Here is a 20751-nt window from a genome sequence, read left to right as displayed (position 1 = left end):
ACTGTAACATAATATTTACCCGCCTATACCGGGAAAGAAAATAATGAAGACAATAACAAACCTCTGTCTGCGGGGATCACTGTGTCATCCAGAGTTTTGAGATGTAACTGTGGGCCTGTACTACATAAGTTACATGACAGCTATATCATAAGCGGAGTGGTAGCATTTGCAGATGTCGTACTGTTCGTTGTAAATGGTGACTCCAGAAGAATTGTAGAAGACAAATGTGATGCGGCACTCCACAAACTTGAGGGATGTTGTCGAAGTTATAAACTGTCAGTAACACCTCACAAATCAACGTACCTTCTGCTGAAAGGGAATGTAACAAGAAACACTAAAATAAAAATAAATGATTTGACGATTAAGAGAATTGTAGTAGCAAGACATTTCTGGGCGAACTTCGTAACTTTGCACATCACACAGAGCATGGGGGAGGAGAGGTGCAAATGTGCTAACGTGATGCATTAAATGATAGCCATTTCAAATACATAACATTCCACCAATCTATAACATCATCAGTTATATGATATGGTGTGAGCCTGAGAACTCAGACTGCAACTAGTCAAACCAACCTCGTTAGTGACAAGAATTCAACAACGAGTGCTACTAAGATTAATGGACTTCACTAAACTACCCGGAATGGTGTTTTGTTAGTAATTATAGGAATACGACCACTATATTTTGAAATTAGGAAAAGGGGAGCCTTTTTTCTGTTTAAAGAAAGACAATCGAATGTAACAAGGAAGAAGGCTTGGAACTGAGGCCCATATGAGAAAGCTAATAAAAGATCGCATTCTAAAATGGTGGCAAAATAAATGGTACACTTCAAGTACAGGCAGAAGAACATATACATTTCTCCCTAACATCAGGAAGGGGTTAAACATGATATTTCTTAACCGGTCTGATGGACTGATATATTACCAGAGAGATCATGAAGCGTCTCCTTCGGTTGTGCACATATTCAAAAGAGAGATGAATGATAGCTGCTCCTGCGGCCTTGTTGACATAGCAGAACATACTCTGTGGGATAATGCATTCTACAAACATGCGGCGGGTAATGACTGTCAGGTGTTACGGATGTTGGATCCAAAAGCATCACTAAGCAGCGGGCGGCAGTATCGAGAGGGCCAAGGAATACTTCACGAGGCACTCAGCTACACGCAATCGTGCTGCCATCACGACTAGACAACAGATTTTGCAGACAACTGAGGTCGGGGATCACCAAACGAAAGCTGGGGCAAGTGATCATGCAAGTGTGGAATTATAAGACGTAGCAGTGATTGGTGGAACTGATTGTTATAATGGAAACACATGCTGACGTGCTGCCCGACGCCCAGCAATCCAGCAGATAATGGAAATTGACAGGGGCAGGTTGAGGGCAGATGGAGTAGCGGAAACAACCATCTACAGATGAAGTGCACGAAAGTAAATGAACGAACAAGGAATAGATTCGGCAGTGCTTGTAGAAATATTAGTAGCTGAATAACTGGGCAAGGATCTTATTGTAGTTTTGTAGCAGTGGAAGAAGCTATTGTGTTAAAAAAATTGTCATACAATATTAGTATATAAATTCATTGTATGGACTATTTTAGATTATTTACAGGTAACAGGCTGTAGTTTTGAAGAATAAATAACAGTCAGACTCTTTTCAAACTGTTTATGATCCCTCTGTATTTTAGTCAAAATTCGGATCTATGTATATCATTTTATCAGCTGTAACTCATTGATATTATGCTACCAATTATCCGTACAACTATCGTCGGACTTCCATGAAATTTATAATCATGAGAACATATACAAATGGAAGAAAATTACGTCAAGAATTTTTTTAAAAAATTTGTCTTTTTTTACTCAGAACATTCTTTAACAACAAAATTAAGTTTATTTGGTCTGCTTTATGTAGAATAAGCACAAACAAAAAGCTTAAGTTGGATACGAGAGTTCTGACAGTTCTTTGTGAATGAATACGCTAAAAACAGGTAGTATCTCAAAATAATACTCTAAAAATTTGAAAAAAAATTTATACTGGATTTGAAGTATACATAAGTATATTACAATTGGACAGCAGAGAAATCTCACGAGTTGCTTTGTAACCAGCACACATGCCTCTTAATGGGCACAAAAAAAAACACATGACAAACAGATCAAATAAATTTGCAATTTCGATTAAGGACTACCATCAGCTGTGGAATGGAATACGACAGTGAAAATATGTGCGGGACCGGGACACCAACCCGGATTTGCCGGTTATCGGGAGCGGTCGTCTTACAATTTGGCTACCCGTGCTCGACTCACGGCCAGAGCCAAACTTCCATGTTCGTCAACCATGCGTCTACGAGTTTTCGTTGTCGTCATTCCATTCGACAGCTGATAGTAGTCCTTAATCGCAACTGCAAATTAATTTCATCGGTTTTGTAGCGGCTGTGGTCGCCTGCATCGTAATCATAATAACACAGACACTGCAATATCGTACATATGGCAAACGTTGTTATCACTCGGCTTTTAAAGTTGACTTACAACATTCTCAATTCACAAAAAGCGATTAAACGTTAATTTACAGAATTAGTATGTTAAATGACTTTACTGTTAACTTATAGTGAACATTATATTTAATACAGAATAAATGTGATGTGAAATCCTCATGTAGCGTACTGTACAATGACTAGCTTCGGAGAAAATGATGTGTGTCGTCTTGGGACAGCATACGTCAGACGTAAACACCGCCAGAATTTGGAAACAGGAGTCATCCGACAAAATGATTTTCCTCCATTACTCCAGAGACAAAGTGTTATATCTTCGTCATCACTTTTTTCTGCTAAGAGCATTTGGTTCACTGATGCGTAGTTTTGGAGTTCCATCTCGCCCTGCAATGTCCAGCTGATGGGATGTTGTTTTATTTGTTTTGGTACTGACAGCGTTCGTTAGTGCGCCATTCAGTTCCGCAGTGACTTTTGCAGGTGTCGTCCTCTTAATTTTGATCACGTGCCTCTTCAGTGACCATCTGTCATTATCAACCAACGCACACTTTCGTCCGCGTTGACGGTCAGTCGGTGATGCTCTTTTACTTTCACTGTATGTGATATAAATCTTCTACAGAATACATTTTGAAATGCCAAAGACTTCGAATACCTTGGTTACGAAAGCACCAACCATACGAACATACCCGGCCGGTGTGACCGTGCGGTTCTAGGCGCTTCAGTCTGGAACCGCGTGACCGCTACGGTCGCAGGTTCGAATCCTGCCTCGGGCATGGATGTATGTGATGTCCTTAGGTTAGTTAGGTTTAAGTAGTTCTGAGTTCTAGGGGACTGATGACCGCAGATGTTAAGTCCCATAGTGCTCAGAGCCATTTGAACCATTTGAACAATACGAACATAAACAATTTGTCCTCCTTTAAATTCACTTAGCACTGGCACAATGAACTCGCAGCTAACAGGAAACTGTTCTGACGACTGACCCAAATTACTGAGGGCATTAAACAGGGACCGTTCGTGATTCGGTAGAATCTGCATTTACTTTTAAGCGCCCGTTGTTTCCACATTTTTGTCCATCCCCTCAACGTGAATTACATGCTGAAGTGTATCGAACTCTGATCTGCAGTGCTGTACTAAGGGGAAACAAAGATATTAAGCAAACAAATCTTGTGCGCACCAAAAACTAAGTATAGACGGACAGAAGCTAATGTTAGAGGTATTTTATCTGTTGTGTGTGAGATTATTAAATAACTGTGCCCACTGTGATAAAATAAACTTGGATCAGTCGTATACCGTTCACTGTATTAACAGCGTTTTACTCTAAATGGGGAATAAATCGTGTTCTACTGCAGTACCCGCATGCGATCAGCTGAGACTGCCAGTGAGTCGCACACGATCGGACGGTGGACCACAAAATCTGACAAACTACTCAAAATGAATACCAAAATGGCTCTGAGCACTACGGGACTTAACTGCTGTGGTCATCAGTCCCCTAGCACTTAGAACTACTTAAATCTAACTAACCTAAGGGCATCACACACATCCATGCCCGAGGCAGGATTCGAACCTGCGACCGTAGCGATCGCGCCGTTTCAGACCTTGGCTCCTAGAACCGCTCGGCCACTCCGGCCGGAAAATGAATAGCACTGCAAATCATTTAATGTTTCACAGCGACAGCTAAAACATAACAGGAAATATTAAATGTTTGTTAAGTAGTTTTGAAGTTGCAGATAATGAGTGTCTTAGGTAGTTGTTTTTCATGCACGTCTGTTAAGAAAAGTATTATATAAAGGAGTGCCGCAGTTATTACCTTCAGGCAACAGAACGGTGCACATTGCAGTTAATTAACTATCATAGTTTAGTGACATATTTGCAGCACAGCATCGTCCATTTTCTCTCTGTGCATTCTTCTATTCACTATACCTTGCGTTACAAATCTTTACACATATGGTTCTTTAAGACTCTCCTCTTTATTTGGATATCTTATTGTATAGGATCTTTAAGAGGGTGTGCGCAAGTTACGATTAACCTTGACACACGGAAAGTGAACCCATTATATTGACAGAAAGGCTATTTAGTGGGAGACAACGGATTTGTCTGCGATTCATTTTATTCAAGACAGGTTCGTTTCGGTAGGTGTTTTGACAAAAATGGTTCAAATGGCTCTGAGCACTATGGGACTTAACATCTCAGGTCATCAGTCCCTTAGAATTTAGAACTACTTAAACCTAACTAACCTAAGGACATCACGCACATCCATGCCCAAGGCAGGATTCGAACCTGCGGCCGTGACGGTCACACGGTTCCAGACTGATGCGCCTAGAACCGCTCGGCTACCATCGGCCGGCAGACGTGTTTTTTCAGTGAACACTAGAACTGCTCGCACTGAGCTTCGTCTAACAGCCACTACTTTATGGAAATGCACCAGGCAATATTGGTGCCAAAACGAAGGAAACCGAAAGGAGCGAGTGACTAAATGTAATATTAATTACCGTAATTTAAAGAGTTTTAAATTTTATCAGTGATTTAAGCCAATTAACTATTAATTTCTTGTATCCCTACTAATATTTATGATTGAGTTTCACATATTACAATTGGTATATATAAAAGGACAAATATGAAAGAAATAAATGACTCAGTGCAATAGTAATTATGACATTTTACAGGTTTTTAATGAATACAAGTGTTTGATTTAAGACAATTTTGCTTCGACTTGCGCGCGCAACCTCGCCACAGATGCTGCGCTACACAAACATGAGTTACAGATTATCTTCGCTCTGCTAAGACGCGCGCCGGATTTAACTCTTGATTGAGAGAAAAGCAGAGGAGCCAGACAGTTGGGCTTTGGCGTTAGATGTGAACAATCGTGTTTTGGTTTAATAGTGGTATGCAGCAAACAACGAAGGTTTTTGGGAATTATTTTATGGATTGATGGAAGATCTACTGCGGAGAGAAAAATTATTGATTTTTCCGCTGGTATTATTATTCTATTTCTGAAGAACTGATTTAATGTAATGATTTAGCTTGCTTTATTTGCGGCAGCGGTTTGATAATGCAGCATTATTAGTTCGTCAGCTAATATCTGTTTTCTCTTAATTTCTTTCTATCATTATTTGCCGATCACTGTGAGAGAAATGGATTTAACGATTAAATTTTGGAAATTTGTTTAAGGACACATTTCCGAGAATTCACTAGCTTGCTAACGCTTTCTTCTTTCCAGCCCGCCCGCCTGTCTACCAAGAATATGTCATTGCAGTCTACGGTGCCAGTGAACTTGAATTGAAAGTAGTTTGTTTATCGATAACAGTACAATGTCTTTGCTAGAACTAGTTTCGTAATTGAAAGAAAGTAAAAGGAATTCATGTATGTAGGCTATAAATTGAAAATAATAGCATATGCAAAAGAACATGGAAACAGAGTAGATGAGCGGCATTTCGGTCCTCCATTAACAGAAAAAATCATTCGCAATTGGCGGGCTGGTAAAGAAGAACTAAAGAAAATGAGGAAGAGTAAATTTGCAGATGGAGGCATAAATGCAAAATGGCAAAACTAGAAGCATGTGTATTGAAATGGAAGCAAGGAGACTGTCCAAATGGCAGTAGAATTAATTCGAAAATGATTCAGAAATACACGCTCGTAAGCTAGCGCTACAGCGGAACTGAAGACTTTCAGGATGGAGTTAGTTGGGTAACTACATGTTTATGATGCCTCGGGGACTTAGCATGCGAACCAAAAAGAAAATATCTCAGAAAATTCCTCAGTAGTGTGAAGAGAAAATATTGTCCTTCCATCGGTTTATTATTCACTGTCGAAAGAAAAGCAGTGTGGACCTAAGCCAAATAGCGAATGTGGACAAAACTCCTCTGGCATTTGATGTGCTGTGTAACACAACTGTTGCTATGAATGGTGCTAAAACTGTAACTATAAAAACAAGTCGACATGAAAACTGCACTACATATGTTGTGCTGACGGTACTAAACTTAATCCAATGACCATTTTTAAACGCAAAACAACGACAAAAACTTGTGAAATACCGCCAAGTGTTGTTGTTCACGCACTTGACGAGCGTTGGAGGGATGAAGCTGGTTTGAAATTATCAATTAACAGAGGGTGGGAGAGAAGGAAAGGTATTTTATAGAAGAAGAGTTCTCTTCTTGTGCTACATCAGTTTAGTGGTCATTTGAAAATCCAGTGAAAGAGAAATTGAAGCAGGAAAATACAGAGCTTGGTGCAGTTCCTGGAGGACTTTCTTCACAGATGCAACCTCTTGATGTCTCGATAAATGAACCTAAAATGGTGAGAGAGGAATGGAACAAATGCTCAGTATTTACAGGGGAGCTCTTCACACTGTATCTGGGCGCACATTTACGGCACAGGCTCTTCAACTGTGTCATTTTCTCCGACTCTCTCAATGCCCTTCAGAGCCTATGTGTCTTTTACACCGTCCATCACTTAGTGCAACAGTTCCAGGAAAGCTTTAACTTGTTCACTCGTGATGGAGCCATTGTGCTGTTTATGTGGGTCCCTGGTCACGTCGGTCTGACGGGAAACGAGGCCACTGACGACGCAGCCGAGGCTGCAGTCCACGCTCCTCGGCCCGCTAATTCTTCCATTCGCCCCATTGAGCTCTGTGGTGCCGTCTGTCAGCAGGCGGTCTCGCTTTGGCATCAGCATTGGTATTCCTTTCAAGGGAACAAGCGGCAGGGACGTAAACCTCTCACAGCGACATTGTGACCTCCTCGAGGCCTTCTCCCGCGAGGAGATCATTTTGTCTAGTTGCGAAGTGGGCACTGCATTTTCAGACATCGCCTGTTCTTAAGTGATGATTCCACCTCATTCTGTGTTCATTCTGCTCAACCACTCATTGTTCGCCATTCCCTGACGGAATGCTCATCTGAGTTATCGGCCGTTTCAGCGAAGGACGCTCGGGCTGTCGACTGCGTTTTACTTTTTATTCGTCGTAGCAATATGGCGTTGTTGTGGTCTTCATTCCTGAGAATGGTTTGATGCAGCTCTCCATGCTACTCTATCATGTGCAAGCTTCTTCATCTTCCAGTACCTACTGCAACCTTCGTCCTTCTGAATCTGTTTAGTGTATTTATCTCTTGGTCTCCCTCTACGATTTTTACCCTCCAAGCTGCCCTCCAATGCTAAATTTGTGATCCACTGATGCCTCAGAACATGCCCTACCAACCGATCCCTTCTTCTTGTCAAGTTGTGCCACAACTCCTCTTCTCCCCAATTCTATTCAATACCTCCTCATTAGTTATGTCATCTACCCATCTAATCTTCAGCATTCTTCTGTAGCACCACATTTCGAAAGCTTCTATTCTCTTCTTGCCTAAACTATTTATCGTCCATGTTTCACTTCCATACATGGCTACACTCCATACAAATACTTTCAGAAACAACTTCCTGACACTTAAATCTATACTCGATGTTAACAAATTTCTCTTCTTCAGAAATGCTTTTCTTGCCATTACCAGTCTACATTTTATATCCTCTCTACTTCCGCCAGCATCAGTTATTCTGCTCCCCAAATAGCAAAACTCCTTTGTTAATTTACGTGTCTCATTTCCTCATCTAATTCCCTCAGCTTCACCCGACTTAATTCGACTACATTCCATTATTGTAATTTTGCTTTTGTTGATGTTCATATTATATCTTCCTTTCAAGACACTGTCAATTCCCTTCAACTGCTCTTCTAAGTCTTTTGTTGTCTCTGACAGAATTACAATGTCATCGGCGAACGTCATAGTTTTTATTTCTTCTCCATGGATTTTAATACCTACTCCGAAATTTTCTTTTGTTTCGTTTACTGCTTGCACAAAATACAGTTTGAATAACACTGCTTCTCTTTCATGCCCCTCGACTCTTGTAACTGCCATATAGTTTCTGTACAAATTGTAAATAGCGTTTCGCTACCTGTATTTTACCCTGCCACCTTTAGAATTTGAAAGAGAATATTCCAGTCAACATTGTCAAAAGCTTTCTCTAAATCTACAAATGCTAGTAACGTAGGTTTGCCTTTCCTTAATGTTTCTTCTAAGATAAGTAATAAAGTCAGTATTGCCTCATGTGTTCCAACATTTCTACGGAATCCAAACTGATCTTCCCCGAGGTCGGCTTCTACCAGTTTTTCCATTTTTTCTGTAAAGAAATGGCGTTAGTATTTTGCAGCTGTGACTTATTAAACTTATAGTTCGATCATTTTCACATCTGTCAACACCTGCTTTCTTGGGGATTGGAATTATTATAGTTTTCTTGAAGTCTGAGGGTATTTCGCCCACACATCTTGCTCACCAGATGGTAGAGTTTTGTCAGGACTGGCTCTCCCAAAGCCGTCAGTAGTTCTAATGGAATGTTGTCTACTCCCGGGGACTTGTTTCGACTCAGGTCTTTCAGTGCTCTGTCAAACTCTTCACGCAGTATCGTATCTCCTATTTCATCTTCATCTACATCCTCTTCCACTACCATAATATTGTGCTCAAGTACATCGCCCTTGTACAGACCCTCTGTATACTCCTTCCACCTTTCTGCTTTCCCTTTTTTGCTTAGAACTGGGTATCCATCTGAGCTCTTGATATTCGTACAAGTGGCTCTCTTTTCTCCACAGGTCTCTTTAATTTTCCTGTAGGTAGTATCTATCTTCCCCCAAGTGAGATATGCCACTACATCCTTACATTTGTCCTGTAGCTATCCCTGCTTAGCGAAGGACATATAATCTTTAGTTCAAGACCTCTGGTCTGTATGCCGTGTTTTATGAACCTCTCTCCAAATCCCTTTTGTTTCTTCTGTCGATTGGGCTTAACGTGTAGTCGCTTTTAATTCCTTTTTGGTCTTCGTGCTCTACAGTTCTGACGTGGTCGCGTATGGCCCCAGTTATCTATGCGCCGTAAAACGAAACAAAACAAAAAGAACACCGAAGAGTTCTAAAACGACTTACAATCGAACAAATGTGTCGGTGATTAAAACAGTCGTGGTCTAGAATAAGAAAAGACATTATTGTCAAATCTTTCTAGAAGTGCAGAATAAGAAACGCTCTCGACGGGAGTGAAGACCATCTCATATACGAAGAGGACAACGATGACGACGAAGAGGAAGAAGAAGAAAATTCAGATGATGAATTTCAGGAATTTTAAACGCCAGTCAGGTTTCATAACTAAGAATCTTTGTCTTTTAGTCTGGCTTTTCCAATCTAATAACAAAAATGGAGAAAACGTTACTTTATAAAGAAAGTACTTAAATATTAAGCTACTTCTTATAGTCGATAGCACCTTATAGTCCTTAAAATGTTGTAGCGTCACGCATCTAACAGAAAATTTAACAATAAAAACACAATCAACATTACACATCCACTTGCACTAACATAAATTTAAACAGATAAGTTTCAACCCGATGATAGCAACGTGATAACTTTCAAGAATATTGTGCCCATTGGACACTGAAATCTGGTCATTCACCCCTGAACTCTTTCCCCGTGGACCTGACTATTCACGGGTTGTGAAAAATCAAAAATAGTTTTAAGGGACTGTCTTCTTTGTATAAAAATCTTTGTCTTTTCGCAAGTCATAATTAAACTCGTTTGAAACTGATTATTAAGTGATCGAAAGTAGTTATCATTTGTGACAGATTGTACATGTTACAATAAATTTTTTGAAGATATGTTCTCCAACTGCCTACGTATCACTCCAATAAGGATCGGGACGACAAGATAAAACCAATATTACAGAGCGGATGTAGGCATTTATGCAGTTAGTCTTCGCGCACTCCACACACAACTGGAAAGCAATGATTCCATAACTGCCACTTCACAGTGGGCTGCAGAGCTATATGTAGATACAGATGTAGCTGTAGATGATGTGCTAGGACTGATGACCTCAGATGATAAGTCCCATAGTGCTCAGAGCCATGATGTGCTAGTTTCGCTATGCTGACCCTACTTGCGTCTTTGGCCTTATGGAGAAACAGAAGTACGCTACCTTCACCACTTTCCCAACCCACAGCATCAAAACACATTATTTACAGTGGAAACAGAATGATATGCTGTTATTTCTCGATGTAAAGGTGTACTCGTTGCTGGATGATACATTTTAGGACACAGTCTACAGGCCTACCAGCAGCGTTAGATATCTGCACGCTGGATTCGACGAAGATGGCACACCATATCTGCGAGGCACACAACGTAAATTTAAAAATACAGGATGAGTATGCTACTTTCAAAATCAACGGATACACGAACGAAACCCTGAATAAAATCGTGACAGTAAAGAATAAGTGCACGAGGGACTTGGAGCTGGAACAATAACGCACTGCTCTTTTGTAAAGTACGATGAAAAAGTTTCCGTTCGAAAGCCGTGCAGTCCAGAATCGGTATGCTAATTAGGCAAAATCGCCGTGATCATTGAGGCTCTCCTCTCACCGATGCACCAGGTTCACTGGGGAACGGTATTTCGTCACACTGGATAAATTGCGGAGTACAATTAAGGTAAAACGCCAGGGAAAACTGCGACAAGGGCTGCTGGCGATTCATAATAATGCATCTACCGCATCGCAAATGTCGTAGAGCAGGTGAAACAGCAGACACTCGAGCAACCAGCCTGTAGTCTTGATCTCTTCTCATGCGATTATCACGCCTTTGGCCCCTTAAAAAAGCCTTGAAGGGACGACGACAGCTCTTGGCCAAGGACGTGCAGTAGGCAGACTTCCTCACGCAGCAGAACACGGTGTTTTGCCAAACGGGTAAACAGATAACTTTCAACCCGATGATGGCAAAGTGATACCTTTCAAGAATATTGTGCCCATTGGACACTGAAATCCGGCCATTCACCCCTGATTATTTACCATTATTAATTTTAATTTTAATTAAAATAATTTATTATTTACCAGGTTCCGTAAATCGGTAATCAATGTGTCACAGTAATAAAATAACAGGATGAGTACCGTCTTCTCTTCTGATAGCTGGCTCTTTTAACTTCTAGGGACGAGGTAACGATGGATGCCACAACTACATCGTCGACGCTTTTGACTTTGATTTTCAGTGGTGGCACCAGCTTTCGTCGCCTGTAACAGTGCACTCAGGGAACGTACGGTCTTCAACATTGAAACGCATCAGGTGCTTCAAGCAAACAGCCATTTGGTTTGCTTTTTTGTTCGGCATTCACTGCCTGGTGTATCCACTGGCTGCAGACCTTCCGACAGCCAAACTCCTGCGCACACTGCCAAAGCTGATGTACAGATCCTTCGCCAGCTAACGAATGGTTATGCAGCGTTCCTTCCTAATCGTATGATCAATCATCGGCTTTTTGTCCGTAATGGATGAATCTGTCCTCTCAGAATGACCGGCATTTTGCGTCGAATCGCGACCAGCATGGAACTTGGAGCGCCATTCTACAACTGTGGTTTTCTATTGACATGTCATACGTTACGCATACGTCATTCTGCAATGTATGTCTACCAGTTTTTGTTCTTCAGCAGCCAAGAAAATAATAACAGCACTTTGGTACTGTATGGGCATATTTGGTAATAACACCGCCATAGTTTACATTCCCACATTTACTGCACGTTCGTAAGAACAGCACGAACGCCACAGTAACTCCTTGCCTACATGTCGGTATTTATATACCTGTATAACAGTCGCCCTGGTTTCCACATACATTGTATCAAACCCTCAAACGAGAATTTGTTGATCGTCTGTTATGTAACATGCTGGAGTTTGACAAAGTTTGTATCTACACACTACACACGTATGGATGTTGTGAGGTTAGATGCGAATGCAGTGTGCTTCACGTAAGAGGGATGGACGAAATATCATAAAACATCTTGAAGAGCACTGAAATAGAATTGGAAAAAAATTATACATCTGCGTCGGCTGTTGACCGAAACTAATGTGACGTCGATGATGGTGATGATTTGAAGGGAGGGGCTTTCAACATCGAAGTCACCATGCCAGTTTCACTGGTGGAGACAAGGCCTCTCCCCACATGGCCGGCCGGTGTGGCCGAGCGGTTCTAGGCGCTACAGTCTGGAACCGCGCGAAAGCGACGGTCACACTTTCGAATCACGCCTCGGGCATCGATATGTGATGTCCTTAGGTCAGTTAGGTTTAAGTAGTTCTAAGTTCTAGGGGACTGATGACCTCAGAAGTTAAGTCCCATAGTGCTCAGAGCCATTTGAATCATTTTTGTCCCCCCATGTGGAACAGTTTATAAAATATTAAAGTCTGCCTTCCTTCCCCCTCAATTCAGGGATGAGGCCTGACGGTTAACATAATTTCACCACTCTTTTAACACTGGAATCAGTATCAGTGAGGATGGTGGGCAGATCTCCATTGAGAATGATTGCTGCCCTAATATCAGTATATAGGACACACGTTGCCAAAATATGCTGAACTGAAAGTGGCACACCACAAACTTCACAGACTGGTGGATCTTCCTGCCAGACGAGGAACCCATGTTTCAAAGGGCTACTTCTGTTGAGCTGCCTGATAAGCAGAACCTCATTCCCGATGCAGGTGGCATGAACTCCGCCTTGCCTGTGTGATCGATTTGGGTGACCATGGTTTGTTTTTCGTGACCTGTAACAATTCAGTTTCAGAATGACGCGTGATGTGTCTATCACCCACAATGAGATGATGGAGTGCAACGGGATGGAGCATTGATTACAACACTATCCCGACAGGCTTTCTTGGCTGCCTTATTGGCCATGTCGTTTTCCTGTAACCTGATGTGGCCAGGTATCCAGCAAAACATCACCTCCTTCTTACGGTGTTGCTAAGGTGTCATGGATAAGCTGAATCAACAGGTCTACTGGATTCATTTGGAGAAGTGCTTGCAGTGCTCTAAGCTAGTCTGAACAGACAGGATATCTTGTACAGTAATGTCTATGAACCCTCTCTAGTGCAATCATAATGCCACATAACTCCACATCAAATTGTTCCAGAAGACGCACTTTGAAAACCCTATCAGAGAAAACGGCAGAACAAGTGAGGACATTCTCTTGCTGTATAAATCGGTACAAGCAACGATAAAACTGTGGTACATACTTTAAAGGGAAGAATAATGGTTGTAAAAACGTAAGGGCGGAAGTTTACTGGAACTGTGTCAAGCTTAAAATGACGTTGGGCTTCTGAAGACACTAAGGCAGCAATGCGTTCCATTCCTGCCTGTATATTATGGGATCTGATAGATCCAGGCCCCTGAGACAGTAAGTAGCATGTATCCCAAATCGCTTGGTTGCATGGGTCCAATTCCTAAACAGCAATTTATAGTTGGGTTGGACCACTGCACTAAGTGCCAGTGACTGATATGACGCTGTGATTTTCAGTGCCTGTCGAGCCAACGGGATACGTCGCCGAAACCAGAGTGGCCTCTGCACACAGACTGGGCAAGTCCAGTCGATATCCGAATTTCTTCAGGGTAGGCAGCGTCCAACATCTTGAGACGGGAAGTACAGACTGATCCATAGACCACGCTGCCATAATCTAAACATGATCGAACAAATGCCTTGTACAAGTGAAGCAGATAGTACCGATCAGCTCCCTATGATCTTGCACTAAGGCATTTCAAAATATTCAATGGCTAGAAGCCCTTTATTTGTAGGCCTTTTAGGTATAGGAGCCGAGTTAATCTAGAGTGAAATAATAAACTCAAAAAGTGCACACTTTCTTGAATACAAAAAATATTAGCCCCCATTGGTGTGCACTGGTTGATTCAAACTTCGACGAGCTCGGTTAAAATACAAGCATGTAGTCATCTCGGACGAGAACCGTAAACCAGTTGTCCTCGCCCTGGTTTCCAGCCTCCCAATGGTCAGATGTAGCTACCTCATGGTCATTGTAGGATCAGAGGAAGAGTAGAAGATTGCCAAGTCATTCAGAAACACAAAGTGTTTGACAGGAGGAAATACCGTTGATAGCAATGGCTAACAACGTGCCACTGAGTACAGGAGAAGAGATTGGATAAGTAGTGGAAGACGTCCAAGTAGTCCCCATCGATAAAATCGGCGAAGGATGTTTACCTCTAAGTAGTGTTGTATGCTTTTCTGAGGTCAAAAAACACGCAAACCAAATGGTTTCGGCATAAGAGGGATTCCTGTATCGTCGTCTCCAGTAGAATTGTCAAGTGTGGAACGATAGAGCCTGAAACCGCACTGCGAGCGGCTCAGGTGACCTCAGGATTCGAACAGCCAGATGAGGCGGCGGTTTACCATGCGTTCGAGAGACTTACCCACAGAAATGTAAGGGCTACACTCTGGTAACTGTTAGGGCCCTATGCACCTTGCCTGATTTTCAGAATGGAATTATTATTTTCTCCTTTCAAATCTTGGGGTACCGCCAATCAAACCAGATCTTATTAAAAGAAGAGAGGAGCTTCAGGGTACAGATGTCAAAGCATGGCATAAGGGATCTTATCTAGCCCTAGACGGAATTTATTCCATTTCCGACATGAAGATGTTCCATACTTCCTCATTATGCGAGAAGAAATGGAGGTTCCTCATCTTCACAATCCTACGGAACGCCTAAAAAGTAGAATCGTTCTGGATAATGCAGTGACTGTAAAAACGTGTTGAGCTTGCCGATCTGAAGGTATAACTGCCACATTCTTTGACTTTGAACTACTTTTTGAAGGGCGTTTTTCCTTGCCTGTGGGAGGAGCTGGTTCCTTGGGATGAGGGGACTGCCTCGAAGGCTTCTGATGGTGGGTAGTGGTTTTTGGCTTAGGTGGTAAGCTCTTCGCTGGTAGCTTCAAAATGATTTGTGGTTCAAGGGTAGCATTTCCACAGTCATGGACTGTGCGGCTGGACCCGGCGGAGGTTCGAGACCTCCCTCAGGCATGGGTGTGTGTGTTTGTCCTTAGGATAATTTAGGTTAAGTAGTGTGTAAGCTTAGGGACTGATGACCTTAGCAGTTAAGTCCCATAATATTTCACACACATCTGAATATTTTTTGTAGCATTTCCGCCACACGTACACTGACAAATGCATGTGCTTTCACTAAAATCTGTGGTCTGAGTTCTTGAGGAGGCATCACACTTTATAATTCGTTTGTTAAGGGCCGTTGGAAAGGAAGTAGCAAAAACTCTGGGTTGCATAGTGTTGAAAGCCTTTATAGATTCACCGTATGGTATGTGTCTTTTGCCTGAATTATCCTTTCCTTGTTTTAAACCTCACACTTTCTGCTCCACAGTAGTTTATATATTTTGGGGAAGTGTACAAGAATTTCCTGATTCGTGAGCTGAGTCTCCACAATTTCCACACGTGGCTCTCCCATTACATCCCATAGTGGTATGGCCAAAACTTTGACATTTGAAACATTGCGAAACTTAAGATGTATATAGCCTGCAAGGATGTGTTCAGGTAATTTTGGGGTTCTAAACGAAAGAATAAATGTTGCAGATATTTCCAATGTGTCATTGACTCTCCTCACATAGATATGTATTTCCGTGACGCCCATAATTTTCCATTCTTCACCTAACCCCGCGGGGTCTATCTCCATTATTACGGAGCTGGTAACCAGGCCTTTACTAAAGTTAAGGACGTTATGCAACTCAGCCTCGACTGGGTAAAGGACTTACATCGCAGAAGGTTAGATACTTGGTTCGAATTAACGGTTTCAACTAGAGGTGTTCCGTAACAAACGGACCCAGCAGTACCTTCCAATGCCTTGTGAATGTAGAAAGGTAAGACCTTCTCAAAGTTCCCATGTTCTCTTGATTGCAACGGAACCGTTATGTAATACTAATGTCCTGTTGATATAATACGGAGACTTCATATTTCTCTTTTCATTTACACAACAAGTTCCGTAGAACCGAATCAAGGAGCAAATCTCCAAGGCCTTGGAAGGTGTCAGTACATGAAATTACAACATAAAAGTAATAACAGATAAAAATAAAACGTTTATCAACACAAATATGTCAAGCCATAAGTTTGAGTATACGCGGTCAACAATGTAACATAAGAATCGGCTTAATTTTTTCAAGAAACTCATCAACAGGAAAGAAGGCGTGACCCATGAGGAAACTCTTTAGTTTCGATCTGAAAGCGCGTGGATTACTGGTAAGATTTTTGAATTCTTGTGGTAGCTTATTGCAAATGGATGCAGCAATATACTGCACACCTTCCTGTACAATAGTAAAGAAAGTTCGATCGAAAAGCAGGTTGGATTTGTGCTGAGTAATTACTGAGTGAAAGCTGCTAAATTTTTGGAATGAGGAACAAGAAACGACAGTAAAGAATATATATATATATATAGACATGGCAATATCAAAATACCCAGACTAGCGAACAGAATCGACAAGAGGTTCGCGAACTTACACACTTATTGCCCGAACCGCCCATTTCTGAGCCAAAAATACCCTTTTAGAATGGGAATAGTTACCCCAAAATATAATACCATACCACATAAGCGAACGAAAATAAGGAAAGTAGACTAATAGTCGTGTCGAACGAGCACTTACTTCAGATACCGTTAGAATAGTATAAAAGCCAGCATAAGTCTTTGAACAAGATCTTGAACGTGGGCTTTCAATGGCAGTTTACTATCTACCTGAACACCTAGAAATTTGGACTGTTCAGTTTCACTATTCACGTGACAATTCCATGAATTTAAAACATCGTGTTTTGTTGAATTGTGTGTTACAAACAGTAAAAACTGAGTCTTACAGTGTTTTAGGGTTAGTTTAGTTTCTACAAGCCATGAATTTGTGTCATCAACTGCACTTTTTGAAACTATTCCAATGTTGTACACAACATCCTTCTTGGGAGGACTGACGAACCGAGCTCTCTTTGGTGAGTGGGTGTAGGTACTGCCTGACAGCACATCCGTCCGGTCGGAAGTAGTACTTTGATGAGACTGTCCCATGGGGGGGCCATGATACTCTAGAGAAACAACCGCCGACCCAGGCAGAGCCCTGCATGCCTGAGCAGGCCTCATGCAACTGAGCGGCGGCATGTGCCCCAGAGCTTGCGTGCTAGAGCCTGTTTTATCTCAACACCCATTCACCTCATTACCACGTAACACACTTCGAGGTTGAGGGTTCTTTGTAGAAGTGTGTACCGTCCTCGCTCTTCAGACGGTGAAACCAAGGCCCCGTTCTCTGAACCCGTTCTCCGAAACACACATTCCATCGACGTGACGCACGGTGGTCGCTTAAGCCTAGCCAGAGCTTATGGTAACGGAGGATTGGTGGCGCTTACCAGTCCCCAGGTGAGATACCCGGGGTCGACAGGCCCGTGCCCAGCAACCAAATGCTGAGACCCTGGGAGAAGGGTGGTGGGGGGTGGTGGGCTGAGAGTGCTAAACATATACAGTTAAAGGAAGGCCGCATGCAAGCTGAAAAACCACTTAGTTTAAAAGCAAGATATGGAGCCGGTATATATAGTCAGGCAAGATTAGCGACGGATGCGGTCTTGCATCGTCTTTGCGTCACCAGTAGCAGGGATACAGAGGGAGTGCGCTGGGCTGTAAGCATTTCTGCTGCAGGCTCTCAACGTACTTGGATTTCCTGAACAACCAGTACGCGCAACAGCAGCGCTACCTGGTTCTTTGATATGGACCAGTAAAATCTCACCCTATAAATGTAATCCCTATAGGACAGCCGTTCCCTTTCCACCATTTATGACATCTGGTCAGACGGTGAAGCCAAGGCCCCGTTCTCCGAATAAACTTTAGTAATGATTCCTTTAAACAACTATAAGGGGAATAGTGAAGGCAGTATACAAAAATTAATCTTTTATAACATTATTTGGTGTTAAACCCCGAAGTATTTTATGGAATTATAATGAATGCGATAGCTTATTGAACGTATAGTTGTTGCGGCCTTCGGCCAGAAGACGTATTTGATGCAGCTCTCCATGCCACTTGAAGCCTCTTCATCTCTGCATCACTACCGCCATCTACATCCATTTGAACCTATACACCGTCGTCTACTACTACAGGTTTTGCCCATTAAATTTCCTTCCACTAGCAAAATGATAGTTTGTTGGTGCCTCCGTATATGAACTATCAACCGATCACTTCTTATGGTTACCTTTCCGCGTAAATTTGGTTTTTCCCCACTTCTATTTAGTACCTTCTCACTAAGTTTTCGATCTACCCATACATCCTTCAGCAGTCTTCGTGGCAGAACATTTCAAAACCTTCTATTATTTTCTTGTAAGATCTGCTTATAATCCACGTTTCACTTTCATACTAAGCTCCACTTCAGACATATACTTTCAAAAAAGACTTACTAACGCCTCCATCCACAATAAATGTTAACAAATACCTCTTTTCAGAATTTATTTTCTAGCTACGTTCAGACTACGCTTTATATCCTCTCTACTTCGGTCAACATTTGTTACTTTGCTAATCAACCAGACAAACTAATCTATTAGTTTGATGATGTATTTTATCTTATAATTCTCTCGTCATCACCTGATTTAGTTCGCTTACATTCCATTATCCTTATTTTTCTTTCTTTGGTGTCCGTTTTATATTCTCTTTTCAAAGCACGATCAATTCCATTCAGCTGCTGTTACAAGCCTTTTGCCGTCCCTGAAAGATTACCATTGTCACTTGCAAACTTAAAAACTTTTATTTCTTCTCCCTGACCTATAATTCTCTATCTCACTTTCTCCTTAGTTTTCTTCACACATTGTTCAATGTACAGACTGAGTAACATCAGGGATAGGCTGCAATGCTGTCTCACTCCCTTCTCAACTGCAGCTTCCCAGTCCTGTCCTTCGATTATTGAAAGTGTAGTCTGGTTTCTGTGCACGTTGTAAAATACTATTACCTCCTTGAATTTTATCGCTGCTACGATTAAAATTTCAAAGAATTTAATGCAATCAACATAGTGAAAATCTTCATGTGTTACTACATTTCTCTGGAAGTCAAATCGATCTTCCCCGAGTTTTCCTACTTTTTCCAATCTCCTGTGAATACTTCTTGTAAATACTTCTAGAAAGACTGTATATTCGATATCTGAATTAAATGATTCAAAAGAAGTAATAGTGCTTGACGTGGTAGTAATAGATACTTCTGTAAACCCGTTGTAACGCAGCAGAGAAGTTGTGGATAGTGCAGGCGCCCTGGAGCGGTGATTCGCGTAATCCGATCATAATGCTCAATAAGGTCAATAATCTCTTGCTGGGTTCACCACCTCGTCGCCATCTTTGTTCATGGATCGAAAGCCGCTGGTTTATGCAGTTTACATTCTAAGAGGAAATATTGTCACAAAATAAAAAGAAAATATGTGATTATTTTTTATTTTATATTAGATGGTAAAGACAAAACTTTCACTACACAGCATGGTTAGTCGTGAAATGATAAATGGTCGCAAAAGTGGGTGGACTTATGCTGGTAATGACAGTCGTTTTCAAGTTGGGAACAAACCGCTCTTCGTTTGCTGAGTGCTACTGTGCGTCCTGTCGTCCATTCTTTACTGGTCTTTCAAAGTGACCTCAACAGCGGACAGCGGTTCGTTTCAAACGATGTGGAAACAAAAGCTTCAAGTGTGTGCATTACAACAATGCTCATTATTACTGAGCAGGGGTGGAACAGTAAGGACAGGCTGTATAGTGCGTTGTATTGCCATTGAGAATCGTCAGCTGAAGTGTACCTCTAAAGCACCGCATGCGGGCGGAAAACACGACAAAAGAAACAGGTTAATATGCCACAGCGCGTGGATTCTACTCGTACTGTGTTTCCCACTTTCCCGCAAACATGCCTACGTGTGCATATGGTAAATGAATATCATGAATAAAGAGTTGTGGACAATAACGTACGTGTGTGTGTGTGTGTGTGTGTGTGTGTGTGTGTGTGTGTGTGTGTGTTTCTGTGTGTGTGTGTGCGCGCGTTAGCGCGTGCGTGCCCGGCTGGAGATGCATGGAAATGTGGCTTATCAGTGTGACGTCACCGTGCAGAGCTTTTTCTGTTTTATTCCACTTTCATACAGAATGTGGACTAAAATATGTCTCTAGACTTTTTTGTAAATGACTGAAACTGAGTCTGCTCTTGAAAAAGATGACTTTACAGAACGATGTGGAAGTCTCCCACCGTCGAAGAGCAGAATTGAAATCTCCATTCAGCAATCTTTATTTGGAATACCATTACGAATTTCTTTAAAGAGCTGCAGTGTAATGTCATTTTGAGAATGAGAATTGGTGTTGGTGGAAAGGTACTTCTGATCCACTCTGATTCACCTTTAGATTTCTCTCCATTTGTATGTAAATGAGAAATGATTCTTAGCCACAACTTATGAGCTTATCAAGAATGTATCAGTCGAATTATTGCCTC

Source organism: Schistocerca serialis, chromosome 4, assembly GCF_023864345.2.
Source record: "Schistocerca serialis cubense isolate TAMUIC-IGC-003099 chromosome 4, iqSchSeri2.2, whole genome shotgun sequence".
NCBI lineage: Eukaryota > Metazoa > Arthropoda > Insecta > Orthoptera > Acrididae > Schistocerca > Schistocerca serialis.
This window is presented reverse-complemented; position numbering follows the sequence as displayed.